General features: G+C 47.3%; 1 protein-coding gene across 1 annotated transcript in view; it reads left to right on the top strand.

Moving 5' to 3' along the window:
* The window catches only part of LOC138513900 (glutathione S-transferase P 1-like), a 151,452-nt gene that overhangs the window by 62,582 nt on the left and 61,203 nt on the right, over nt 1-27,667 (top strand). The gene's annotated exons all lie outside the window — the stretch shown is intronic.

Here is a 27,667-nt window from a genome sequence, read left to right as displayed (position 1 = left end):
CGTATGGTACGGAAGGATAACTGGACCAAGATAGCGCTTCACACCACACTAGGTGCCTCTGGGCACTACATGCAGAGATTTATAACCTCCCTCCCATAAACATTTTCCACTCGTTGTATTAATCCTGAGCACCTGGAAAATAGGCCATGGTTTCCTATATTGTTGAAAGCAGGGTCTCAAAGGTGCACAACTTTTAAACCTAAAAAGCGGTACTTCCATATATCCTGAAGACTTGAGGACAGTCGTAACAAGACATTTCACAAGGATCCCAATCAGATGTTAAGGTGGCTAAGTCTGGCCGCTGATCCTAACCGACCACGCCCCCACGGCATAGCTTAAAGCAGTGCCAGGCATAGCTTAAAGCAGTACCAGGCATAGCTTAAAGTAGTGCCAGGCATAGCTTAAAGCAGTGCCTGCCAATGTACTGAAATAAATGCAGGGTACACATGGATTTGCCGGATCCGAGATCCGTAGAGACAGGTTTTGCCAGATCGAGGGAAATCCAGCCTAAATGCCGGCGCTGGGTGGTGCTCGCTACTGAGCTAGCTGGCTCTAGGCATTGCATTGATGGATGACTGGAAGAAGAGCCGCACCCAGACTTCTTTCTACACTGATATACAAAATAATGGGAGCCCCTCTACTGAGAAAGAACATGGTTTAAATAACCTGTTCAGTGGCGTTTCTTCCACTCAGGAGGGTCTACAACCAGGCTTTAGCTCACGGCACCCTTTACCACAGCGAAACATCTATTTTCATATGAGTCTGGTCCCACCCACCACCCACAAGGGCAGTCCAGCACCGAACTGCTAGTCAATTCTCCTCTAACCAAGAGTACCGCCAGCAACCACAGACGCGTGTTTCGTCCTTGCTGGGCCTCATCAGTGAGGTGGAGTTGAGCCTCTGTTTCTATACTGAAGGAAGAGTGTCTAGGCACTCACTCTATGTATGGCTGTATGGAAGGATGACTATACTTCGACTTTCATGCGCAGATACAACCTAACGGAACGGCATAGTGCCACGACCTTCTGCCCAGAACACATGCCGTGGCATTCAGGAAAACTAAAATGTCTGGAAGCCATCACAATGAGGAACTGCTAAAACCCTAGGAGAACGCCCTCCCTGTCTCCCAGAATATCTAAACTCTCTCCACTGGCTCCCAGTGGCTGCAAGGATCAAGTTCAAGACCCTTTGCATTGTCCAAAAGGTTTTCTGGGGCTGGGGCCCCCACTACATCAAACTCTCTCTTCTTAAACATCTTTCTTCTTGAGCGCTTCGCTCAACTACCTCCCACTCTCTACGGGTTAGGCACTTCTCCGGGCAGCGAGGGGGCGGGGGTTAGAGCTCTCTCCTCTGCAGGTGCCTCTATCTGGAATGGCCTCCCTGCCCCTCTCAAACTCAAGCAGGACCACCCTAGGTTCCAGAAGCAGCTCAAAACCTTCCTTTCCGCTTCTGCTTTCTCTCCCTTGCTGAACCATCTGTCTGCTGCGCTGACTGGGCCGCTTGGCTACCTTCTGAACCCTATGGCTACCAGGCTCCTCTACGACCTGCAAGCACCTGCACTGCCTCTGGGCCTCTGTGCACTTAGGGGCTGTATGTGGTACCCTACAGCCCCACCCCCTTGCACTACCCAGAGCTGGCTCCTCCAGCTGCACTTCCTCATAGCAATCGGTGCCTTCACCGCACTTCCCCCTTCCGACACCCTGGCACCTCTCTCCCTCTCCCCCCTGCACTTGCCCAATCTGAATGAGACAAGGCCTAGTAACATTGGGTTTATAGTGATATTTTCGAATGCAATAGTTTCGAATGGCAAAGTTTCGAATTAAAATGCGTCAAAAAAAATGAATTTGTTTTTCTTTTTTTTAATGGGGGGTCCCCCCTAACCTCGGTTTTTTTACCCCTTAACACCCAATTTAATAAAAAAAAAAAAACTTAACCTACAAAAAAAATGCATTTTTTTGATGCATTTTTTCCGAAACTTTTGTCATTCGAAACTATGTTTTTGAAAAAATTACTGGATACCGTAAGATTGTTCTTTTAGTCCGCACCTAGAAACACTTGTTTACAGGCGTGTGTGTTATAAATAACTCAGCATCTCATACCAACACAGGACATCTTCATGCATCAACCGTTAAAGCCAAACACCTCTCACCATAACGCAACCCACAGCAACGCCAATAATTTGAAAGCCCTACGCAAACCTAAAGAGCACCCTCACCTTTTGACTAAGCCTTAATTTCCCTGCCTCTTGCACCTAAACACACAAATGCAAACCAGATACTTGCACATGGCTTAAAAAAAAATTATCTCCCGACACCTCAAACATCAGAAACGTACACCTCTAATTACAACTGACATACTCAACACACACGCACATTATAAGCGCAAGGCTATCCCTCTTGACACAAAGCCTTCACTGCCTCTCACCCATCACATCTAGAAAGCTTACAAGCACACAGAGCTTGGTGAACCTCCGATATACAACCTCTGCACAACATTACTACAATATTGCCTTTCCCTCTCCTCCCAACTAACCAAGCCCACCCATTCTCTTCCAGGTGCGCCAGAGCGACTGGCGATCAGGAAAATGACAGTGGTGTCTTGTACAAATCTTAATAACATAGCAATATCTAGAAAATATACTGTGCACTGAGCTATCATCTCTAGGCGCTTTGTGAAGTAATTGATGGATAAAAGGATAATTGCACCCAGATGGCACTCTATGCTAAACTAACCACCTCTAGGCAATGAATGAATGGATGCATAAATGAAAGTACAATTGAACTGATGTAGCACAATACACTAAACCAAGCTTCTCTAAGCACTGCATGAAGGAATGGATGGAAAGATAACAGCACCCAGAATGCACTCAACGTCTCTAGAAACTGAATGAATGGATGGACAGAAGCATAGCTGCACTTAGGCGGAGTTCTCTACTGCTCTACCCATCCCTAAGCACTAAATGAATGGACAGATACAAGGATAACTGCATCTAGATATTAATAATGTGATGAGTTATAAAGCACTTCTTCCTGATCCCACATTTTCTATGCGCTGTAACAATCATACCCACTCGTGGTCCTCAATTTATGAAACTAAGGAGGAGGAAGGGCTGTTGCACAGCATCCCCCTGTTCCTAAGGTGAGTGCACTGTGCTGAGCCACCCACTCGGCTAGCTTTTCTATCATTTATCAAAAGTCTCTAGGCACAAAATGAAAGGAAAAAGGGAAGAATAACTCTACTATCTGATGCTCTAGGCTAACTAATCACCTCTAATAACTGAATGAATTGCTAGCTCAGGGGATGCCCTTCAGGCGATAGATAGAATTGGGTGCTGCATCCACCTTTGCTGGGCACTACAAGAATAAATCTCTGGGTGGACAGATATAGTGTTTTTAGCTCAACTAACCATTCCTGAATGAATGAATGGATTTAAGGCTAGCTACCCCTAGATAGCCCTCTAGACTGAACTAACCTCTCTTTCATTTGTATTGTTGCCATATTTCAACAAAATACATCTTGTGAAGCACAATACAGAACTTGTATTTGGATTGGATTTAAGAACGCAAACTTAGCTAGGAAGCAACAGCATGCTGTACACATAATATGGGGTTAGCAGAGGTCAGTGGAAGGGGTGGTTACAGGTTAAAGTAGCTTGGATATCCCATTCTACACTGGTGGCATATGTCTAGGGGTAGCAGGCCCTACGTGTCTTGTCTATTAAGACTTGCAAACCAAACAGTAAAATATATCAAACAGGTTGTTTGCAAGCAGAGTATAAAAAGTCCCTCCCTCAGAAAAATATGTTTCATGAGTGATTCCAAAAGTCAGGTCATTGACATGCAGTTGTTCTCTAAACTTTTAGGACTCTCTGGCGAACGTTGCCTTGGAAAGCATGTCCTTAATCCAGTTCTCAATTTCTCAAACATTTTCAAATTGATCAAAGTCAGTGCCCTCCAACCAACGCCCATTTTGCTCAAATATGTTCTCACATGTGCACATGTGTTGCAAGGTAGCACAATCGCCCCAATCACAAGATAGTAGCACCCTGAGAGTAATTGCTGAAGAACCGTATTCATTCTCAGAAAAAGGCCTAGCTGAAAAGGAGACAAAAGGCGGACTTCCCACATCCCCCGCCTCTCTGGCAGTGCCAGCATTTGGCATCATCATTTAAAACCAGCCTCAAACATCTATAATGCAGTTCACTAAGAACGCAATAAACCTTTTATAGTTTCAGGTCATCCTTAGGGAGTTTTATGCCCTTTGTCTGGTTTGACCACGCCACATCGAAATCATCCATGGACATTCACAATCTCAACTCTCTCTCCTCTTTCCCAGCAACCTCCTTTTCATGTTTGGGATGCATAGAGTATCAAGCCGCTCTGCTGTGGAAGAGAAGGGGCGACCAATAAATGTACTTGCAATAGCGCTTTCATGTACCTCCTATTCAGAAAGATACAGAGCTCTTCATGCTGAACCTACCTATCTTGTTCCCTCTTGTGTAGGACTCTTCTAATGTGTAGATTTCCAAAATGAATTGGGTTGCCACACCAAACCAGACCAATCTTCCAGATCCCCAGCAAGATCTGTGCTCTACTTAGAATGTTCTTTTTGAGTCACCTTGATCACCGGATTCCCAATGTACAAATCTCTCCAGCACCTATTTTCTTCAAACCTCGAATCTGTAGTGAGACGGACAATCAGGCCTCCAGATAAGGTGCATACTAGACCTTTTTACCATGAAAATCTTGTAAATACGACAGCTTTATTATTTTCCTGTGTACATTTACACACAAGTTTAGTGCAGAGGGCAGTGCAAAGGTCGGGTTCCTTGACACAAACCAGAACACTTCTTTTGATTTTTATCTACTGTAATTGCAAGCCCTAGAGAAAAGCGTCTGAAACAGAGTTTATTTCTCTGAAGCCTTAGTTGCAATTGAGAATTAATCTTTTGTAACAAATTATACTTTTTTCCCCAATGAAAGCAAACCATTATTGCACAATTATATTTTTCAGAGTTCCTGTGCTGTGTGCAAAATCATGCAGAGGCAGATTAGGTTTACACTTATAATTTAATTTACACTCTGATTTATAAAAACAATGTATTAAATGATGACTGTGTCCGGTCTAGTTTACATCCATTCAACCTTGCAGTCAATGGGGTACATTACTATAAATGATCAGTGGCAGCAGAGTCTTTGCTCAAGGGTGAGCGATTGTTATTACACCGATCACAGGTGTTCTAGCCTCTCAAATCTTCAAGCCTACAATTAAAACATCCAAAACCTAACTCTCCAGGAAGTGCAAATGCTGTTAAAAAACAAACAAAAGAAAGTTACATTTGTAATTGAAATAGAAACTCAGTAAAACCTGTCCCTGTGATAATCCAGATAGGTATTTAACTTTATGTAGTGCTTCATACATGGTTCATCCAACATCTAGGCACTGTGATTATTATACCTCAGTCGATACTCAGTTGACCGACATTTGAAGGATTTTAGCCAATAATATAGCTCAGCCGTTTGAGCACTCGTTGCTGTGATCTGTTAGTGATTTGTAGGTTTTAGGTTTGAATCCCGGCAAGGCCAACTCAACCTTTCATCCTTTCGAGGTCGATAAAGGAGTCCCGACTTCGGTTTGGTGATAATTGTGATAAATATGTTCTATGTACAGCGCTTTTCCACAAGCGCTATATAAATAACCATTTTACCGTGAGTATAGATATAGAATTTAGCATGGAGTCCTTGCCTCTCTGCACTGTTGTATCATAACATTGGCATACCATTAGGTAGTAATAGCTCCAGGAAATGAGGACTTTCATTAAACATCAAAAGACAATTCTGCTATAGAACCTCAAAAAACATGCTATACAATTCATGTTTGCTTTATAATGTAATTGGCTAGGTCTTTGTGTTTTCAACATTTAACTATAAACAGGAGAGATCAAATGGCCAGACCGTAGAGAAATAATGAAAGGTGTATTTTGTCACAATGCAGAAAGCTGCTGCATAGTAATGATTGCCGTACAGTTTTTGCACATGTTGGCTGGATGTCACATACATTTTATCCTCTTGCAAAGGAGAAAAGTCATTTTTACTCTCTTAAAATCACATTTACTCTTAAAGTTTAAAAATAGGGAGTAAAATACTCCCACCTCAACATCTTATCAGGAGCACTGCAGACAGTTGAACTGTAGGTGCACTATAATGCTCTTAAATGGTGGGTAAGAAATGCATCTTCTCCATTTGAAGCCGGGAGTCGGCCTCTCCCCCTCTCGCTACACCATGCAGAATTCTTCCCTCGAGTAGTTGTAGAAGGCGGGCAAACTGTGCCCCACATCTTGTCACTCCCCAAGTGCACTTTCTGTCAGCCTCTTTGACTGTGCTTTTTACCTGCCCAAGGACAGTTTCCCATGAGCTTGCCAATCCAAAGAATAACGATTTACCAATAAGAATCTCAGGAATTGAAAGAAACATGCATTCATTTCTGGAGGATTATAATTTTGCTAGTATTCACGCAATTGGTTTTTAAGTAACAACATGTCTAAGTCAACTTTATTGATCTTATTTAGATTCCTTTCCATACATAAACCTAAGCCCATTACCCACGTAGATGTAAACATTTTGTGCAAGCGCCAAAACAAACAAGATTCCAAAATGCCTATCAGCTCCAAATGTACTCTATATTCTGAGCAAAAGCGACGTTTCTGAAGTACCATCAGTAACAAGAGTCTTCCAAATTGGCGTATGAAAGGATTGCAAAACTCAGACGGCGGCTTTCTTTCTCTTCATCCTTGGACTGTTGCCCCAGGTGAGCTGCAGAAGATTTCAAGGGCAGGTCAGAAATTGGAGCGAACAAACGCCAAACCTGCCTTGCCCTCAGGAAACTGGAAAACTGACTTTAGCAAAAGCGATTCTTTTCCTCATAGTACGTTTCTGAGGAAACCAACATTGCTCTAATGGTCTGTGGAGAAAGCCCTGTTTTACTCCAATACAAGCTTTCCCCTCATGAATTGCAATAGTGGCTGGTGGGATGTTACTTCCTGTCATATCGTGTGTCAGATTTAAGAATAGGCTCTATGGGCCTGATTCACTGAGCGTTTTCCTATGGGATTGGGCCAATATAAAACGCTTCTGTGGATTGGGCCCATCATCTTTTCCCCGTCTTACCTATACAAAGCATGAATCTTTAGGGAATACAATGAGTTTAATTTTACTCATCAAATATTGCCCAGTTCTGCTGCAAAAACGTTGTTGTCATCATTAATTAGTGAAACTTTTCTCTAGTTTGCACAAAGCATCCCATTCATATCCTCCTCCGCAATTAATATTATTGTGCCTTGCCTCAACAATGCCGAGACAAAGTAATGGGAGGGTGACCGAAGTTAGTCTAATTTAAGAAATGTTGTAAGAGGACACATCTTTGCTTGAAAGGGAGGAGGAGGTGATTCAAGATTGAGGTAGGGCCAGCATAACCTGGAGGATGGATGATAGTTAGTGTGGGTGGGAACTGGGAGAAGAGATTAGTTTATCTTAGGACTGGGTCCAGAGCAGTAGAGAGAGTAAGGAGGGATTCATTGTGGGAGGCAAGGCGACCTAGGGAGTTTGACGTAATCCATCATCACAAATGGAGTCCCATATCTTCACCTGGTGGATTTGAGGAGCGACCCAAAGCTGGGGGTGTGAGCAAGATGTTGGGAAAGAGCAAGCATAACTGTGATGATGTAAAGGGGAGGCGGCATGTGAAGAGTTGACATCCGAAATGGCTTGCTCACTAGAGGTGAGTGGGGTGCAGAGAGACGTAGGAGAACAGACAGGAACTCTGCTTTTTGGGCTGCCACAGAGTCCTGTATGAATTTGACTTCGTGATGGGGAGGACAATGGAGGGAGAGTAGATGAGGGACAAGGACAGAAACGTGCATGAGGCGGTGATTGTCGGGAGAGGTATCAATGGAGGGAGGAGTAGAGAGGAGGGATAAGGAGAGGTAGCCCTGGCCAATGTGTCACCACAATTCTGGGCGGATTGGTTGTAAAGAATGGCCAGGAAGTATCCTGCTCGAGACATTAAGCAGTGGAGGTATTTGGGAGGGTGAAATCACCCATAATGATGAGGCCTCAGTGTTGTGACACTACCTTTCGAGGTAAAAGTCAGTGAGGAAATACTTGAGAGGACTATAACTTTAATTGATGAGTAGAATAGTAAGATAGAGTAGTGCAAGGAGTGGAACAGCGGTGTTCCCAAAGGAGTTGAAGAGAAATGTTTATAAGTGTTGTGGTGGTTGGAAAAAGGTGTCAGACACTTTAAGGGCATTTTAGGAGCTTCAGCATTGCCTACAGCCACATATAAGGATGTTAGATTCTTCTTCCCCGTAGGCAGTCCCATATATGCCGATAGTGTGGCTGATCCAGGGAGTTCCTCACAGGAACGGGATTCCTTGTCCTCTAACGGGGAGAAGGGACGAATTCCGTCGATTTTTCACATACCTTTCCCTTATTGTGGTGGCTGCCCCATCTCGGTCATGATTCATGTCTTAATTAGTCTTGATGGACTTTTGTTCTTCCCAAGGTCTGGTTTTATGTTTTCGTAGGGTTGCTTTTTGTTGGAGACCGTCTTTCTCCAATTCCAGAGAGGAGGGTCTGGGAGGTCAATTGAATTTTCCCAAGATAGAATAGGGGAATGCCTTTCCAATGTCTTTTGGCCCAGAGAAGGATTGGGAGCTGTGAAAAGGTTGAGAAGTCCGTACCAATAATTACTTCCTCTGGGAGACCTGGTACGATAGCTGTTTGCACAGTTGTTAGTTGTTGCTGACTCTCAACACCACCAGTACTGTGGGATAGGTCTCAAAATCCCAATGAACACAGGTAATCCTGACAGCTTGATAATTCTTGATCTCTTCAGAGTACATGAGGTCTGTTCTAATGGTGGTCTCTCTACTGCCTGAGACGATAAGAGCTTTAGCCTATAACACATTTTCTTGCACCATCTCATGGGTCTGAAAGGGTTGAGAGGTACAGTAGTACATTTCTGTTTTATCAGGGTCACCTTCTAGTTCCCCTTCTTGGTGTCCCCATTGTTCTGCCGCTAACCAGCTCACTTCCATAGTTTCTTCTATGTAGTTTTTAGGGCAGACCCATGCTAGATGTCCCTTTTACCCACAAGAGAAACAAAGAGGGGGGTTAAAAATGTGGTTTTATTCACCCCCCATTTCTTGTCTAGTGATTGGTCGCTGGTTGGTCCCGGGTATGGTAGTCATTCTCTTAGGAATTTCCGACCTATTATAGACTTCCCTAGCAGGTATTCTTTCCACCCTGTGAACTTTTTCCTATGCCAAGAGTCTAGGGGAGGTTCTTGCATCCTTTTTTGTCTGCACCTTTATCTACATCTTTCAGATACTTGGCTGCCTCTGAATGGGCTTGTGCCATTATGACGGTTTCTAGAGATGGTTGAGGCTGTTGTAATATCCTCATTGTAGTGAGGAGGGTAGGGCGTTTATAAATTGTTCTAACGCTAGTGCCTCTAAAACCTCTGATGGTGTTTTCCTCCCCAACCAGTGTGAAAGAGCATGTTGTACTTGTCCTGGTAATTCCAGGGGAGTTTCACTTAGTAGAAGTTGGAGGTCCCGAAACCTTTATTGGTAAAAGGCCTCAGTCTGTCCCACCCATTCTAATAGAGCTCGCTTTATATCTGGGAAAGCAGTGGTTTCTAGGGGTTTGATATTCTGACATGAGGATTATAATTCTCCCTTTAACAAGGGGCCTAAAAACCATACTTTTAAGTCATCGGCCCAATGGAATTGGGTGGCGATTCATTCAAAGTAAACAAAGAAGGTGGCCAAATCCTCTCCCTCCTAAAAAGGGTTAAAGTACCCCATGGGGTACTAGCTGGTGTGAGTGGCCTGTTCGTATTAAGTCAAGGCCATTTTGTAGGCATTGATCTACTTTAATCTGATAATCTACCAGTCTCTCGAGGATGGATTTGAGTGTAGTCATCTCAACGTCTGAGGGTATTGAGGGAGAGGAAACCTCCTTATATCCACTTCCTCCTTGCCAGAACTTTCTGGGACTTTGGAGCCAACGGTGGGTTTTTCTGAGTTTCAGAACTACGAGGTTTAGGTTTACTGCCCAACAATGTTTTTTTGCACAAACATCCTATAGTTGGGAGTTTGTAGATGGGCGGGCCATAAATCTGTTTATCTAAGTGGGTCTATCTCTTTGTCGGGATATTAGCATCCCACTCTGGCACCATATGTGGCAGGCCAGAAGAAGGAGTTGGCCACTTTAAGGGCATTTTAGCGGTTTTTAATGAAATTATATAGATAAGGCCTCACTGTCCCTGTCGCTAAAGGGTTCACCCCACCTATCTAAAATAACCAAGGGTGCTTATCAGTCGTCAGGAAGTCCTAAAATAAAACTTTCCTCGGTCCAAACCGAACTCTGATGACCCTACCACTAAGATAAACAACTTAGACTCATCCTAGAGAGGATGCTTATTCTCTTGGGTTGGTGATTTTTTCAATAGTCTCAGATGAAATGTCTCTGTTTCAACTGTTTCCTCTGTTTTTATAATCTTCTTAAAAAAAGCCTGAATATCTCCTCCATGAGCTCTTTTAATTCTTAGACAACACTCCTGGGTTGTGTGCTTTCTGTAAAGTTAGGTTGTGGCCAATCGGTCTTTACAGCCTTTTGCACACTTTAGTCTCGTGTTTTATAGTCTCTTAATTCACCTTCCTTAGATTACGAAGGACTTGATCCCATTTTATGATGTCTCTCTTCTGGGATCTTTTCTTGGTGCGTTCTCTTCTATTCTCGTACTCGCTTGGTACTATGTTGTCATATTTCTTAAGACACGGCTTTGGGTCATGTTTTCTCCAGTCTTCCTCTCTTGGCTTATGAGACTGTATCCCTTCCTCCCAGGGTATTTATCTCCAGTCTCTCTCTATCACCCTTTTGGGTTTATTTGGTATTCGCTCTGTGAGCTTTCCACATTGCCAGTTAAATAACTTTAGTCCTTGTGTCTCTTCTCTGGGACTAGGACGAGTTAAACTCTTGATGCATGTTATTCTCCTCACAGGGTTGTTGGTTATTGGCTCTAGACACCTTTGCCATTGGTAATTCAACAATTGTATTCCTCCTGACTCGTCTTTATGACTGGGACGAGTTGTACTCTTTATGTGTTCCTTTCCCAGACTGCCTCCCGCTTTTCCCGAGTTCCCTGGTACCTTAAGGTGAGTATGGGAATCTTGCAGGTCTCGGCATTCGCTCAGGTATTCTTCTCAGAACTCTGTTTCCTCCCGCTCAGCTTTCGTCTGCGTCCTCATCTCAGCTTCCCATTGGGCTTCTGCCTTCTTCGGACACGGACGACAAGGAGCGCTGCTCGCTCCCAGCAGTGATGGCCTAGGCATAGTTGTACAGGCGCTTTGCCCACCACTATTCGCTCATGGTCACGCCACCACCAGGTCCTGGACACCTCTTCTCTCTCGGACAGAGGTTTCCCTGGTACCTTGCTGGATGGTCTCCCGGGGTCTTGCTGTGGCGATCTTGCCTGTAAGAAAGTCGCCGTCTCCGTGGCTAGTATCAACTCTGCCCCTTTTTGGTGCGTGTTAGGAAAGATTTCGTAATTGTAGGTAATTTTCCCTCCATGTGGCAACCCCTAAACTTTTTGCTGTTGTTTTTCACCTTGTTCTCGACTTTGCCAGAGAAGTGCAGCCTTCTGCCGTACTCCTCTGGGCTTTCGCTCCATTCTTACAGGGAAACTGACATGCCCTTAAGACAGTCAGTACCAGGGAAACGCTGTTTTCTTTTATCATGTTGCGGCTTTCGTGCAACATGACACAAGAGGGCACTGTAAGCTAAGTTACTGCTCTCTTGGGTCTCTAGCCTTCTACAGGCCCTGGATACTCTTTTAGGATTGTAACTGATCGGTGCAAGTGATTCACGGACGGGAATGGTGGCAGCGATCATTTCTTGTGTTTTGAGCTCCTTTTGGCGTTTTAAGCGCGTTTCTCGCGCTTAGCCCAAAATGGTGGCCTGGCTCCCAAAATGGCCAGACTACGAGGCTCCTTTGTCCTGTCCGCTGACCGTCTTGCTCCCTTCGCCTTCCCCAGGTCGAGCCGACCCGGGGCCTTCCTTATTTGGGCATGTACTTTCCCGCGAAACACGGATGCTTTCGCAGGCTTCTACATGCCTGGTGTGTGCCTCCAGGATGTGGGCTGGGATGTCTGGTCCCAATACACATCCTGGGTGCCAGAGAGTCTAGGGTGGTGTGAATGCCTGGGACCACCGTGGTCCGTGATAGGTCCACGAATGGTGTGAGTGTTGATGAGCGGATCTCCCATTGGGTCCCCTCCGTTTTGGCACGAAGGGAACCGTGGATAAGAGGGGGCTGGAAAAACCACTACCATGTCGATCTCCTGAGTTCTCACGAACGAAGGAATACAGGAGCCAAGTATCCTGCAACCAAGAGGCTGAACCGAGGAATCGCTGGTGACCCACTGAAGGACTGCTCCTCTGCACTGCTGTCGCCTTGTGAAACCCTTTTCACCTTTGATCGAACCAGAAGGCCTGTACTGGTACTTCGACCCTTGGAATAGCGGGGACAGCTATTCTCGGCATCTTCACCACCTCCTGCTAGTAAGCCTTCGGAAGCGTCTCTGGGCCATCCAGCAGACTGACCAGCCTATACAGGAGTCTTGCTCTGTAACTGCCGCCAGGTTGTGTAGTATTTCGAGTCCTTGTCACTCTCACACGATTCGTACACTTGGCGTTCCCAGGTCTGAAGTGAGTAGTGTACATTTGGCTCAGATACACAAGGCCGCTCCGTTGCCCTGCTGTGGTAACAAACTGTGCGGGTTCCTTCATTTGGGACGTCTTTTACTCAACTCTGCTGCTGCAGACTCAACACGACGACGAGACGTCCCCTGCACTTCTGAACCTGCCAGCGACTGAAACTGACGCGGAGAAGCCTGGGTCTGCTTGCATCGGGGACCGGTGAGTAGCATAGCTAGGAACTGGTCGCCCTCCTGCAGGAGCCCATAGCTTTTCCCCGCTGTGTCAAAACAGCATGCCTTTCCGTACTCGCGCTCTGCTTCTGCCCACAGTGGAGGCTGCGCTTGAGTGGCGGAACACTGTTCTTCTTCATTTGTGCACTAAACTGAACTGCCTGATTTCCCTTGAATAGACTCCCCTTTTGCCCGTTGGCACCAGCGTGTGCAGGTACTTTTGAGCACAAGGCTCCACTCTTCGTAGGGCTCGGACTTCCTTTTAGTTAGGTGCCTCTGAAGGCGGACTGGGTCTAAGCATTATTTCGCACTGCCTGTTTTCCCTCCCTTTTAGGTGGACTACACATTTTGTGCATCTAACGCTTGAGACTTGTTTGTATTTGTATATATATTGTATTGGTATGGTATGTGTTGGTTTACTAGAGTTGTGTTGTGATTTCTCGCTATGGTCATTGTTTTAAAGGCCTTGGAATAAATGTGTATATATTTTTAATATAACACCTGTTTGGAGTAGTTTGTAAGTGTCCTTGCTTTGTGTGCTCATTGCGGGCTTTCAGTCACCCTCACCCCTCTTGAGACCTAGTCTTGACCGCCGCGATCGCTACCCTGATTGGTCTGGCTTGTCCAGAGGTTACCCTGTTCCAAGTAATTAGGTTGGCCTTCTGAATTTCTGCGCCGCCAGGACAGAGTTCAGAAATCCGTCTTAACAAATTGGTATACAGCGGTGGGATACGACTGAGGATATCCAGTGTTGCGCATGAACTAAGGCATTTCAAGTTATTCCTACGAGGACACGTAGTGAATTGTTATAGTATAACTTTAAAAAGGCCATAGTCCTATCTAACAGTATGGAAACAAATCCCTTGTTAACTTTAAATGCTTCCAAATCAGAAACATTGAAAAAGATGTGTGCGGAGAGAGGTGTTTCCTCTCAAGGCACGAAATTGGATATGATCCAAAGAATCGTGGCGTGGCAAGAAGCGCAGCTTGACGCGATAACTTCTGAGGACAGTGCGGAAGGAGGTGGGGCTGCTCTCACTGGTAGAACCGACGGTTCTGCCGCTGCACTGATCCACCGCGACCACGAGGACAGGGAGGATGAGATGTCTAATGTTTCCTCTGCCAGTGCTGATGGGGAGGCTATGCTTGAATTCAAGAAGCAAGAGCTGCGGTTTAGGCAGAAGGAGCTTGAATTCAGCATAGCCAAACTAAAAATCGAACAGGCAGAAAAACAGAAAGACAGGGATCACCAGTTGGAACTGGCCAAGCTTCAGGTTACAAATAGGTCCAAGGGTCCTGGATATGGGCCTGGGGCCTCCTCTCATCCACGGTTTCCGAAAGATCTGCTCAGTGTGTATGAGGAAAGGAATGACATTATGGACTGGCTGAATGCGTTTGAGTATGCATGCGAAGTTCAACAAGTTGACAATGCTGATAAGATTGCCTGGTTACTCAGCAGACTGCCCCATGCTGGCTGTAGTGCCATTATAGAAATGTCGACGGCTGAGCGAGCTGATTTCGCAATGTTAAAGCAAACTCTCATTTTAAAGTTTGTGAAGACTCGGCCCAATATTTGAAACGATTCAGAGAGAATAAGAAAAAGGAAGGTGGTACTTGGGTATTTTATGTCACCGAATCCTTGAAAAACTTAACTGGCTGGCTCGAAGGTTATAAGGTTTCTACCTTCGAAGGCATGATAAATCTTGTCATGCTGGAACACATTTTTGCATCTTCTTCCCTGGAGCTTAAGCAGCATTTGGCCGATTCGAAGGAGATGGATCCTAAGAAGCTAGCCATTGCAGCAGACTTATGGGTGTCACATCGAGTGTCCTATAAGGACAAAACTCATCCTGGTAAGCAGGAGGAAGGGAAAAAGTCCAAAGATAAGGAGGGTGGAGAATCTGATAAATCTTCTTCTCAAAAGGGCCACAAAAAGAAAAATAAGGGTAAGACACAAGAGAACTCACAGGGTAGTGGAGGTCAGCCTCCGAAACAGAACTCTGGTTACAATAAGCCTCCCTATGTAAACAGACCCAATGGATCTTGTTTTGCTTGTGGAGCAACTGATCACGTGAAGGGGGATCGCAGGTGTAAGGTTAGACCGTTGGGGGTCCACTCCGCTAATCTGGCCTTCTCCTCCTACGAGGAAGAAGAGATTACAGGAGCATCCTTCTCCTCGGACTAATTTCCCAGCGGGATAGAGGCTGAGGTAGTTTGTTTCCCTGGGTTCCTGGGAGCCTAAAGTCGCAGAGGCTTATGCTAGGATTCCAGATAATACCAAGCACTACTTTAAAGACAGTGTGCTGATCAATGGAGTAGATACTCCAGCTCTTAGGGATAGTGGGTGCAGTCGAACTGTAGTGGATTCTACTTTGGCAGACTCAGAGGAAGTTGCCAGAGCTACTCTGATGCCCACTAAGTTGGCTGACGGCCCACTGCGTATGTTCCCAGTAATACCTGTAAATCTTACTTTAAATGGTACAGCAGTCAGGATTCCAGTGAGCATTCAGAGAAACATCCCAGGAAAGGTCTTGTTAGGTAATGATCTCAGAGCTTTAGGGCTCGTAGGAGACACTGCCGAAAGACCCTACACACGGTCTCAAGCACGGGCAGCATTGGCCAAGACCAATACGCCGCCTCAGCCGAAGGGGAAACCCAAGGCGAAAGGAATAAATAAGTCAAGATGAGGGAAAGAGAATATTCCCCCGAGCTCGCCTACCACTGCGGTGGAGGAAGTTGGTCAATCGCCCGGGCCTGACGAGGAGGTGGCGATGCCTGAAGTATTTGACCCCAACGACCATCCTGAACTAAAAGACTTGTTAGTTGAAGGAGGTCCTGATAGGGACGAATTCAGTAAAGGCCAACGTGAGTGGCCATCTCTGGAAGGCCTAAGGAGACAGGCCTGCTCCCAGCTTGAGGGTGAACCTCCTGGGATGCATAGGATTTATTGGGAAGGTTGACTCCTGTATAGTGAGCCCACAGAGTCTACAGAAGGAGACCATAGGAGGTTGGTGGTTCCCCTTGCTGTTAGGCCCTTCCTCCTGCAGTTGGCGCATGAAGTGCCCCTTGCTGGTCACCTTGGTATTAAGAGGACCAAGCAAAGGTTATCCATGCACTTCTACTGGCCCAAGGTGGGGGTGCAAGTAGAAAGTCACTGCCCGAGTTGTGCCTCCTGCCAGTTATCTGGTAAGGTTGGCTCGACAATCCAAGCTCCATTGGTACCACTTCCAGTTGTGGGGGTACCATTTGAAAGGGTAGGGATCGACATCGTTGGTCCCCTTGACCCGCAAACATCCTCGGGCAATAGGTTTATCCTGGTGCTGGTCGACCATGTAACCAGATATCCTGAGGCCATCCCATTGAAAACTATAACTGCCAAGTCAGTTGCAAAAGCTTTACTTGGCATATTTACTAGGGTTGGCTTCCCTAAAGAAGTTGTGTCGGATCGTGGCAGCAACTTTATGTCGAAGTATATGCAGGCTATGTGGAAAGAATGTGGGGTCACCTACAAGTTCTCTTCAGCCTATCACCCCCAGACCAATGGTCTGGTGGAACGTTTCAACAGAACGTTAAAGAGCATGATTGGGGCTCTGGAAGAACCTCGGAGAAGAAAATGGGATCTTCTTTTACCATGCTTACTGTTTGCCTACCGAGAGATACCACAGGAGGGTGTTGGCTTCAGCCCCTTCGAACTTCTGTTCGGTCATCCTGTACGGGGACCCTTAGCCATAGTCAAAGAGGGATGGGAGATGCCCACTCCCCCTGTTACTACCAACGTAGTTGATTATGTGCTAGGGCTCAGAAAACGGATGGTACTTCTGATGGGCTTAGCTAGTGATAAATTGAAGGCCGGACAAGCGCTGGTGAAACATTGGTACGACCAGAAAGCTTCCCTCATCAACTTTACACCTGGTCAGCAAGTCCTGATCATGAATCCCATAAGGCCTCGAGCTTTACAGGACAAATGGTCAAGCCCTTACACAGTGGTGGAGCCCCTGGGTGAGGTTAACTATTTAGTGGACCTTGGAAGGCCTGGACAGGCTCCAAAAGTGTTTCACGTGAATAGGCTGAAGGCTTTCGTCCCAAGAGTCGAAATCGCAGCACTGCTACTGGCTTCAGATGTTGAGGAAGAGGAGTCTGAACTTCTCCCTGACCTGTTCCAAAGCGGTCCTTCAGATAGCTCCTTTGAGGGTGTCCGAGTGGCCCCTCACCTGACTTCTGATCAGCAGGCTGAGGTGAAAAGTTTGCTTAGGCAGTTTCCCCCCTGTTTTTACAGTCGCCTGGTTTGACACCTTGGTGCAAACATAACGTAGACACAGGAGACAGTGTACCTACCAAAAGTAGGGGATACAGGATGTCAGACAAAGTACAGTCTTATATTAAGACCGAGGTCAACAAGATGTTAGACCTTGGGATGATTGAACCCTCTAGTAGTCCTTGGTCCAGCCCTGTGGTTTTGGTTCCAAAGGCAGGCACTTCTGAATTGAGGTTTTACGTGGACTACAGGGCTCTGAATGCTGTCACCAAGACAGATGCACACCCCTTGCCTCGAACAGATGAGCTGGTGGATACTTTGGGTGCCTCCAAGTACCTCAGCACGTTTGACCTCACTGCTGGCTATTGGCAAATAGCTTTAGCAGAACATGCCAAGGAGAAGACAGCGTTTTCTACTCCAGACGGCCTTTACCAATTCCGGGTAATGCCGTTCGGGTTGAAGAATGCACCTGCCACTTTCCAGAGGCTTGTGAATCATGTTTTGAATGGGTTGGACGAATTCTGTCTTGCATATCTGGACGATATAGCAGTTTTCAGTGCCACCTGGGAAGACCATGTGAAACACCTCGGGATTGTGCTCCAGGCTCTTCAGAAAGTACATTTGACCATAAAGGCTAGTAAATGCCAGATTGGACAAGGCTCAGTGGTTTACCTTGGACATGAAGTAGGTGGAGGGAGGATACAGCCTCTACCCAGTAAAGTACAAGCAGTACAAGACTGGCCTACCCCCACTACACAAACCCAATTGAGAGCCTTCTTAGGACTCACGGGGTATTACCGAAACTTCATGGCAGACTATGGCACCATAGCTGCCCCTCTGACTGCCCTCACAACTCCGAAGAAACCCAAGAAGGTAACTTTGACCGACGAGCGTGAGAAGGCCTTCAATGGCTTAAAAGACTCCTTGTGCCAGGCCCCTGTACTCAGGGCCCCTGATTATCAAAGACCTTTTATCGTGCAGACGGACGCCTCTGACACTGGGATAGGAGCTGTACTATCACAAGTAGATGAGAAGGGTAAGGAACACCCTATTGGTTTTATTAGTCGCCAGCTTAAGGACAGAGAGCTCAGATGGTCCACGGTAGAGAAAGAATGTTTTTCTGTTGTGTGGGCCCTAAGGAAGCTGAGGCCCTACCTCTATGGGACCCACTCCACTGTGCAAACTGACCATAAGCCCTTAAAGTGGCTAATGAACATGAAGGGGGAGAATCCAAAGTTGCTTAGGTGGTCCATAAGTCTTCAAGGCTTCGACTTCACTATTGAGCATAGGCCAGGTGTCCAACATAGCAATGCTGATGGGTTGTCCAGAATGTTTAACCGACCTGAACAAGAGACTCATCCAGGGGTGGATTAGTTCCCCCTGTCCATAGTCTGGGAGGGGCGAGTGCTAGGAAAGATTTCGTAATTGTAGGTAATTTTCCTTCCATGTGGCAACCCCTAAACTTTTTGCTGTTGTTTTTCACCTTGTTCTCGACTTTGCCAGAGAAGTGCAGCCTTCTGCCGCACTCCTCTGGGCTTTCGCTCCATTCTTATGGGGAAACTGACATGCCCTTACGACAGTCAGTACCGGGAAACGCTGTTTTCCGTAGTTTCTTTTATCATGTTGCGGCTTTCGTGCAACATGACACAAGAGGGCACTGTAAGCTAAGTTACTGCTCTCTTGGGTCTCTAGCCTTCTACAGGCCCTGAAAACTCTTTTAGGATTGTAACTGATCGGTGCAAGTGATTCACGGACGGGAATGGTGGCAGCGATCGTTTCTTGTGTTTTGAGCTCCTTTTGGCGTTTTAAGCGCGTTTCTCGCGCTTAGCCCAAAATGGTGGCCTGGCTCCCAAAATGGCCAGACCACGAGGCTCCTTTGTCCTGTCCGCTGACCGTCTTGCTCCCTTCGCCTTCCCCAGGTCGAGCCGACCCGGGGCCTTCCTTATTTGGGCATGTACTTTCCCGCGAAACACGGATGCTTTCGCGGGCTTCTACATGCCTGGTGTGTGCCTCCAGGATGTGGGCTGGGATGTCTGGTCCCAATACACATCCTGGGTGCCAGAGAGTCTACGGTGGTGTGAATGCCTGGGACCACCGTGGTCCTTGATAGGTCCACGAATGGTGTGAGTGTTGATGAGCGGATCTCCCATTGGGTCCCCTCCGTTTTGGCGCGAAGGGAACCGTGGATAAGAGGGGGCTGGAAACACCACTACCATGTCGATCTCCTGAGTTCTCACGAACGAAGGAATACAGGAGCCAAGTATCCTGCAACCAAGAGGCTGAACCGAGGAATCGCTGGTGACCCGCTGAAGGACTGCTCCTCTGCACTGCTGTCGCCTTGTGAAACCCTTTTCACCTTTGATCGAACCAGAAGGCCTGTACTGGTACTTCGACCATTGGAATAGCGGGGACAGCTATTCTCGGCATCTTCACCACCTCCTGCTAGTAAGCCTTCGGAAGCGTCTCTGGGCCATCCAGCAGACTGACCAGCCTACACAGGAGTCTTGCTCTGTAACCGCCGCCAGGTTGTGTAGTATTTCGAGTCCTTGTCACTCTCACACGATTCGTACACTTGGCGTTCCCAGGTCTGAAGTGAGTAGTGTACATTTGGCTCAGATACACACGGCCGCTCCGTTGCCCTGCTGTGGTAACAAACTGTGCGGGTTCCTTCGTTTGGGACGTCTTTTACTCATCTCTGCTGCTGCAGACTCAACACGACGACGAGACGTCCCCTGCTCTTCTGAACCTGCCAGCGACTGAAATTGACGCGGAGAAGCCTGGGTCTGCTTGCAACGGGGAGCGATGAGTAGCATAGCTAGGAACTGGTCGCCCTCCTGCAGGAGCCCATAGCTTTTCCCCGCTGTGTCAAAACAGCACACCTTTCCGTACTCGCGCTCTGCTTCTGCCCACAGTGGAGGCTGCGCTTGAGTGGCGTAACACTGTTCTTCTTCATTTGTGCACTAAACTGAACTGCCTGATTTCCCTTGAAGAGACTCCCCTTTTGCCCGTTGGCACCAGCGTGTACAGGTATTAGGTGCCTCTGAAGGCGGACTGGGTCTAAGCATTATTTCGCACTGCCTGTTTTCCCTCCCTTTTAGGTGAACTACACATTTCGTGCATCTAACGCTTGAGACTTGTTTGTATTTGTATATATATTGTATTGGTATGGTATGTGTTGGTTTACTAGAGTTGTGTTGTGATTTCTCGCTACGGTAATTTTTTTAAAGGCCTTGGAATAAATGTGTATATATTTTTAATATAACACCTGTTTGGAGTAGTTTGTAAGTGTCCTTGCTTTGTGTGCTCATTGCGGGCTTTCAGTCACCCTCACCCCTCTTGAGACCTAGTCTTGACCGCCGCGATCGCTACCCTGATTGGTCTGGCTTGTCCAGAGGTTACCCTGTTCCAAGTAATTAGGTTGGCCTTCTGAATTTCTGCGCCGCCAGGACAGAGTTCAGAAATCCGTCTTAACAAATTGGTATACAGCGGTGGGATACGACTGAGGATATCCAGTGTTGCGCATGAACTAAGGCATTTCAAGTTATTCCTACGAGGACACGTAGTGAATTGTTATAGTATAACTTTAAAAAGGCCATAGTCCTATCTAACAGTATGGAAACAAATCCCTTGTTAACTTTAAATGCTTCCAAATCAGAAACATTGAAAAAGATGTGTGCGGAGAGAGGTGTTTCCTCTCAAGGCACGAAATTGGATATGATCCAAAGAATCGTGGCGTGGCAAGAAGCGCAGCTTGACGCGATAACTTCTGAGGACAGTGCGGAAGGAGGTGGGGCTGCTCTCACTGGTAGAACCGACGGTTCTGCCGCTGCACTGATCCACCGCGACCACGAGGACAGGGAGGATGAGATGTCTAATGTTTCCTCTGCCAGTGCTGATGGGGAGGCTATGCTTGAATTCAAGAAGCAAGAGCTGCGGTTTAGGCAGAAGGAGCTTGAATTCAGCATAGCCAAACTAAAAATCGAACAGGCAGAAAAACAGAAAGACAGGGATCACCAGTTGGAACTGGCCAAGCTTCAGGTTACAAATAGGTCCAAGGGTCCTGGATATGGGCCTGGGGCCTCCTCTCATCCACGGTTTCCGAAAGATCTGCTCAGTGTGTATGAGGAAAGGAATGACATTATGGACTGGCTGAATGCGTTTGAGTATGCATGCGAAGTTCAACAAGTTGACAATGCTGATAAGATTGCCTGGTTACTCAGCAGACTGCCCCATGCTGGCTGTAGTGCCATTATAGAAATGTCGACGGCTGAGCGAGCTGATTTCGCAATGTTAAAGCAAACTCTCATTTTAAAGTTTGTGAAGACTCGGCCCAATATTTGAAACGATTCAGAGAGAATAAGAAAAAGGAAGGTGGTACTTGGGTATTTTATGTCACCGAATCCTTGAAAAACTTAACTGGCTGGCTCGAAGGTTATAAGGTTTCTACCTTTGAAGGCATGATAAATCTTGTCATGCTGGAACACATTTTTGCATCTTCTTCCCTGGAGCTTAAGCAGCATTTGGCCGATTCGAAGGAGATGGATCCTAAGAAGCTAGCCATTGCAGCAGACTTATGGGTGTCACATCGAGTGTCCTATAAGGACAAAACTCATCCTGGTAAGCAGGAGGAAGGGAAAAAGTCCAAAGATAAGGAGGGTGGAGAATCTGATAAATCTTCTTCTCAAAAGGGCCACAAAAAGAAAAATAAGGGTAAGACACAAGAGAACTCACAGGGTAGTGGAGGTCAGCCTCCGAAACAGAACTCTGGTTACAATAAGCCTCCCTATGTAAACAGACCCAATGGATCTTGTTTTGCTTGTGGAGCAACTGATCACGTGAAGGGGGATCGCAGGTGTAAGGTTAGACCGTTGGGGGTCCACTCCGCTAATCTGGCCTTCTCCTCCTACGAGGAAGAAGAGATTACAGGAGCATCCTTCTCCTCGGACTAATTTCCCAGCGGGATAGAGGCTGAGGTAGTTTGTTTCCCTGGGTTCCTGGGAGCCTAAAGTCGCAGAGGCTTATGCTAGGATTCCAGATAATACCAAGCACTACTTTAAAGACAGTGTGCTGATCAATGGAGTAGATACTCCAGCTCTTAGGGATAGTGGGTGCAGTCGAACTGTAGTGGATTCTACTTTGGCAGACTCAGAGGAAGTTGCCAGAGCTACTCTGATGCCCACTAAGTTGGCTGACGGCCCACTGCGTATGTTCCCAGTAATACCTGTAAATCTTACTTTAAATGGTACAGCAGTCAGGATTCCAGTGAGCATTCAGAGAAACATCCCAGGAAAGGTCTTGTTAGGTAATGATCTCAGAGCTTTAGGGCTCGTAGGAGACACTGCCGAAAGACCCTACACACGGTCTCAAGCACGGGCAGCATTGGCCAAGACCAATACGCCGCCTCAGCCGAAGGGGAAACCCAAGGCGAAAGGAATAAATAAGTCAAGATGAGGGAAAGAGAATATTCCCCCGAGCTCGCCTACCACTGCGGTGGAGGAAGTTGGTCAATCGCCCGGGCCTGACGAGGAGGTGGCGATGCCTGAAGTATTTGACCCCAACGACCATCCTGAACTAAAAGACTTGTTAGTTGAAGGAGGTCCTGATAGGGACGAATTCAGTAAAGGCCAACGTGAGTGGCCATCTCTGGAAGGCCTAAGGAGACAGGCCTGCTCCCAGCTTGAGGGTGAACCTCCTGGGATGCATAGGATTTATTGGGAAGGTTGACTCCTGTATAGTGAGCCCACAGAGTCTACAGAAGGAGACCATAGGAGGTTGGTGGTTCCCCTTGCTGTTAGGCCCTTCCTCCTGCAGTTGGCGCATGAAGTGCCCCTTGCTGGTCACCTTGGTATTAAGAGGACCAAGCAAAGGTTATCCATGCACTTCTACTGGCCCAAGGTGGGGGTGCAAGTAGAAAGTCACTGCCCGAGTTGTGCCTCCTGCCAGTTATCTGGTAAGGTTGGCTCGACAATCCAAGCTCCATTGGTACCACTTCCAGTTGTGGGGGTACCATTTGAAAGGGTAGGGATCGACATCGTTGGTCCCCTTGACCCGCAAACATCCTCGGGCAATAGGTTTATCCTGGTGCTGGTCGACCATGTAACCAGATATCCTGAGGCCATCCCATTGAAAACTATAACTGCCAAGTCAGTTGCAAAAGCTTTACTTGGCATATTTACTAGGGTTGGCTTCCCTAAAGAAGTTGTGTCGGATCGTGGCAGCAACTTTATGTCGAAGTATATGCAGGCTATGTGGAAAGAATGTGGGGTCACCTACAAGTTCTCTTCAGCCTATCACCCCCAGACCAATGGTCTGGTGGAACGTTTCAACAGAACGTTAAAGAGCATGATTGGGGCTCTGGAAGAACCTCGGAGAAGAAAATGGGATCTTCTTTTACCATGCTTACTGTTTGCCTACCGAGAGATACCACAGGAGGGTGTTGGCTTCAGCCCCTTCGAACTTCTGTTCGGTCATCCTGTACGGGGACCCTTAGCCATAGTCAAAGAGGGATGGGAGATGCCCACTCCCCCTGTTACTACCAACGTAGTTGATTATGTGCTAGGGCTCAGAAAACGGATGGTACTTCTGATGGGCTTAGCTAGTGATAAATTGAAGGCCGGACAAGCGCTGGTGAAACATTGGTACGACCAGAAAGCTTCCCTCATCAACTTTACACCTGGTCAGCAAGTCCTGATCATGAATCCCATAAGGCCTCGAGCTTTACAGGACAAATGGTCAAGCCCTTACACAGTGGTGGAGCCCCTGGGTGAGGTTAACTATTTAGTGGACCTTGGAAGGCCTGGACAGGCTCCAAAAGTGTTTCACGTGAATAGGCTGAAGGCTTTCGTCCCAAGAGTCGAAATCGCAGCACTGCTACTGGCTTCAGATGTTGAGGAAGAGGAGTCTGAACTTCTCCCTGACCTGTTCCAAAGCGGTCCTTCAGATAGCTCCTTTGAGGGTGTCCGAGTGGCCCCTCACCTGACTTCTGATCAGCAGGCTGAGGTGAAAAGTTTGCTTAGGCAGTTTCCCCCCTGTTTTTACAGTCGCCTGGTTTGACACCTTGGTGCAAACATAACGTAGACACAGGAGACAGTGTACCTACCAAAAGTAGGGGATACAGGATGTCAGACAAAGTACAGTCTTATATTAAGACCGAGGTCAACAAGATGTTAGACCTTGGGATGATTGAACCCTCTAGTAGTCCTTGGTCCAGCCCTGTGGTTTTGGTTCCAAAGGCAGGCACTTCTGAATTGAGGTTTTACGTGGACTACAGGGCTCTGAATGCTGTCACCAAGACAGATGCACACCCCTTGCCTCGAACAGATGAGCTGGTGGATACTTTGGGTGCCTCCAAGTACCTCAGCACGTTTGACCTCACTGCTGGCTATTGGCAAATAGCTTTAGCAGAACATGCCAAGGAGAAGACAGCGTTTTCTACTCCAGACGGCCTTTACCAATTCCGGGTAATGCCGTTCGGGTTGAAGAATGCACCTGCCACTTTCCAGAGGCTTGTGAATCATGTTTTGAATGGGTTGGACGAATTCTGTCTTGCATATCTGGACGATATAGCAGTTTTCAGTGCCACCTGGGAAGACCATGTGAAACACCTCGGGATTGTGCTCCAGGCTCTTCAGAAAGTACATTTGACCATAAAGGCTAGTAAATGCCAGATTGGACAAGGCTCAGTGGTTTACCTTGGACATGAAGTAGGTGGAGGGAGGATACAGCCTCTACCCAGTAAAGTACAAGCAGTACAAGACTGGCCTACCCCCACTACACAAACCCAATTGAGAGCCTTCTTAGGACTCACGGGGTATTACCGAAACTTCATGGCAGACTATGGCACCATAGCTGCCCCTCTGACTGCCCTCACAACTCCGAAGAAACCCAAGAAGGTAACTTTGACCGACGAGCGTGAGAAGGCCTTCAATGGCTTAAAAGACTCCTTGTGCCAGGCCCCTGTACTCAGGGCCCCTGATTATCAAAGACCTTTTATCGTGCAGACGGACGCCTCTGACACTGGGATAGGAGCTGTACTATCACAAGTAGATGAGAAGGGTAAGGAACACCCTATTGGTTTTATTAGTCGCCAGCTTAAGGACAGAGAGCTCAGATGGTCCACGGTAGAGAAAGAATGTTTTTCTGTTGTGTGGGCCCTAAGGAAGCTGAGGCCCTACCTCTATGGGACCCACTCCACTGTGCAAACTGACCATAAGCCCTTAAAGTGGCTAATGAACATGAAGGGGGAGAATCCAAAGTTGCTTAGGTGGTCCATAAGTCTTCAAGGCTTCGACTTCACTATTGAGCATAGGCCAGGTGTCCAACATAGCAATGCTGATGGGTTGTCCAGAATGTTTAACCGACCTGAACAAGAGACTCATCCAGGGGTGGATTAGTTCCCCCTGTCCATAGTCTGGGAGGGGCGAGTGCTAGGAAAGATTTCGTAATTGTAGGTAATTTTCCTTCCATGTGGCAACCCCTAAACTTTTTGCTGTTGTTTTTCACCTTGTTCTCGACTTTGCCAGAGAAGTGCAGCCTTCTGCCGCACTCCTCTGGGCTTTCGCTCCATTCTTATGGGGAAACTGACATGCCCTTACGACAGTCAGTACCGGGAAACGCTGTTTTCCGTAGTTTCTTTTATCATGTTGCGGCTTTCGTGCAACATGACACAAGAGGGCACTGTAAGCTAAGTTACTGCTCTCTTGGGTCTCTAGCCTTCTACAGGCCCTGAAAACTCTTTTAGGATTGTAACTGATCGGTGCAAGTGATTCACGGACGGGAATGGTGGCAGCGATCGTTTCTTGTGTTTTGAGCTCCTTTTGGCGTTTTAAGCGCGTTTCTCGCGCTTAGCCCAAAATGGTGGCCTGGCTCCCAAAATGGCCAGACCACGAGGCTCCTTTGTCCTGTCCGCTGACCGTCTTGCTCCCTTCGCCTTCCCCAGGTCGAGCCGACCCGGGGCCTTCCTTATTTGGGCATGTACTTTCCCGCGAAACACGGATGCTTTCGCGGGCTTCTACATGCCTGGTGTGTGCCTCCAGGATGTGGGCTGGGATGTCTGGTCCCAATACACATCCTGGGTGCCAGAGAGTCTACGGTGGTGTGAATGCCTGGGACCACCGTGGTCCTTGATAGGTCCACGAATGGTGTGAGTGTTGATGAGCGGATCTCCCATTGGGTCCCCTCCGTTTTGGCGCGAAGGGAACCGTGGATAAGAGGGGGCTGGAAACACCACTACCATGTCGATCTCCTGAGTTCTCACGAACGAAGGAATACAGGAGCCAAGTATCCTGCAACCAAGAGGCTGAACCGAGGAATCGCTGGTGACCCGCTGAAGGACTGCTCCTCTGCACTGCTGTCGCCTTGTGAAACCCTTTTCACCTTTGATCGAACCAGAAGGCCTGTACTGGTACTTCGACCATTGGAATAGCGGGGACAGCTATTCTCGGCATCTTCACCACCTCCTGCTAGTAAGCCTTCGGAAGCGTCTCTGGGCCATCCAGCAGACTGACCAGCCTACACAGGAGTCTTGCTCTGTAACCGCCGCCAGGTTGTGTAGTATTTCGAGTCCTTGTCACTCTCACACGATTCGTACACTTGGCGTTCCCAGGTCTGAAGTGAGTAGTGTACATTTGGCTCAGATACACACGGCCGCTCCGTTGCCCTGCTGTGGTAACAAACTGTGCGGGTTCCTTCGTTTGGGACGTCTTTTACTCATCTCTGCTGCTGCAGACTCAACACGACGACGAGACGTCCCCTGCTCTTCTGAACCTGCCAGCGACTGAAATTGACGCGGAGAAGCCTGGGTCTGCTTGCAACGGGGAGCGATGAGTAGCATAGCTAGGAACTGGTCGCCCTCCTGCAGGAGCCCATAGCTTTTCCCCGCTGTGTCAAAACAGCACACCTTTCCGTACTCGCGCTCTGCTTCTGCCCACAGTGGAGGCTGCGCTTGAGTGGCGTAACACTGTTCTTCTTCATTTGTGCACTAAACTGAACTGCCTGATTTCCCTTGAAGAGACTCCCCTTTTGCCCGTTGGCACCAGCGTGTACAGGTATTAGGTGCCTCTGAAGGCGGACTGGGTCTAAGCATTATTTCGCACTGCCTGTTTTCCCTCCCTTTTAGGTGAACTACACATTTCGTGCATCTAACGCTTGAGACTTGTTTGTATTTGTATATATATTGTATTGGTATGGTATGTGTTGGTTTACTAGAGTTGTGTTGTGATTTCTCGCTACGGTAATTTTTTTAAAGGCCTTGGAATAAATGTGTATATATTTTTAATATAACACCTGTTTGGAGTAGTTTGTAAGTGTCCTTGCTTTGTGTGCTCATTGCGGGCTTTCAGTCACCCTCACCCCTCTTGAGACCTAGTCTTGACCGCCGCGATCGCTACCCTGATTGGTCTGGCTTGTCCAGAGGTTAC

The sequence above is a fragment of the Ambystoma mexicanum genome, chromosome 12, assembly GCF_040938575.1.
Source record: "Ambystoma mexicanum isolate Mex_15411 chromosome 12, UKY_AmexF1_1, whole genome shotgun sequence".
NCBI lineage: Eukaryota > Metazoa > Chordata > Amphibia > Caudata > Ambystomatidae > Ambystoma > Ambystoma mexicanum.
This window is presented reverse-complemented; position numbering and strand designations above follow the sequence as displayed.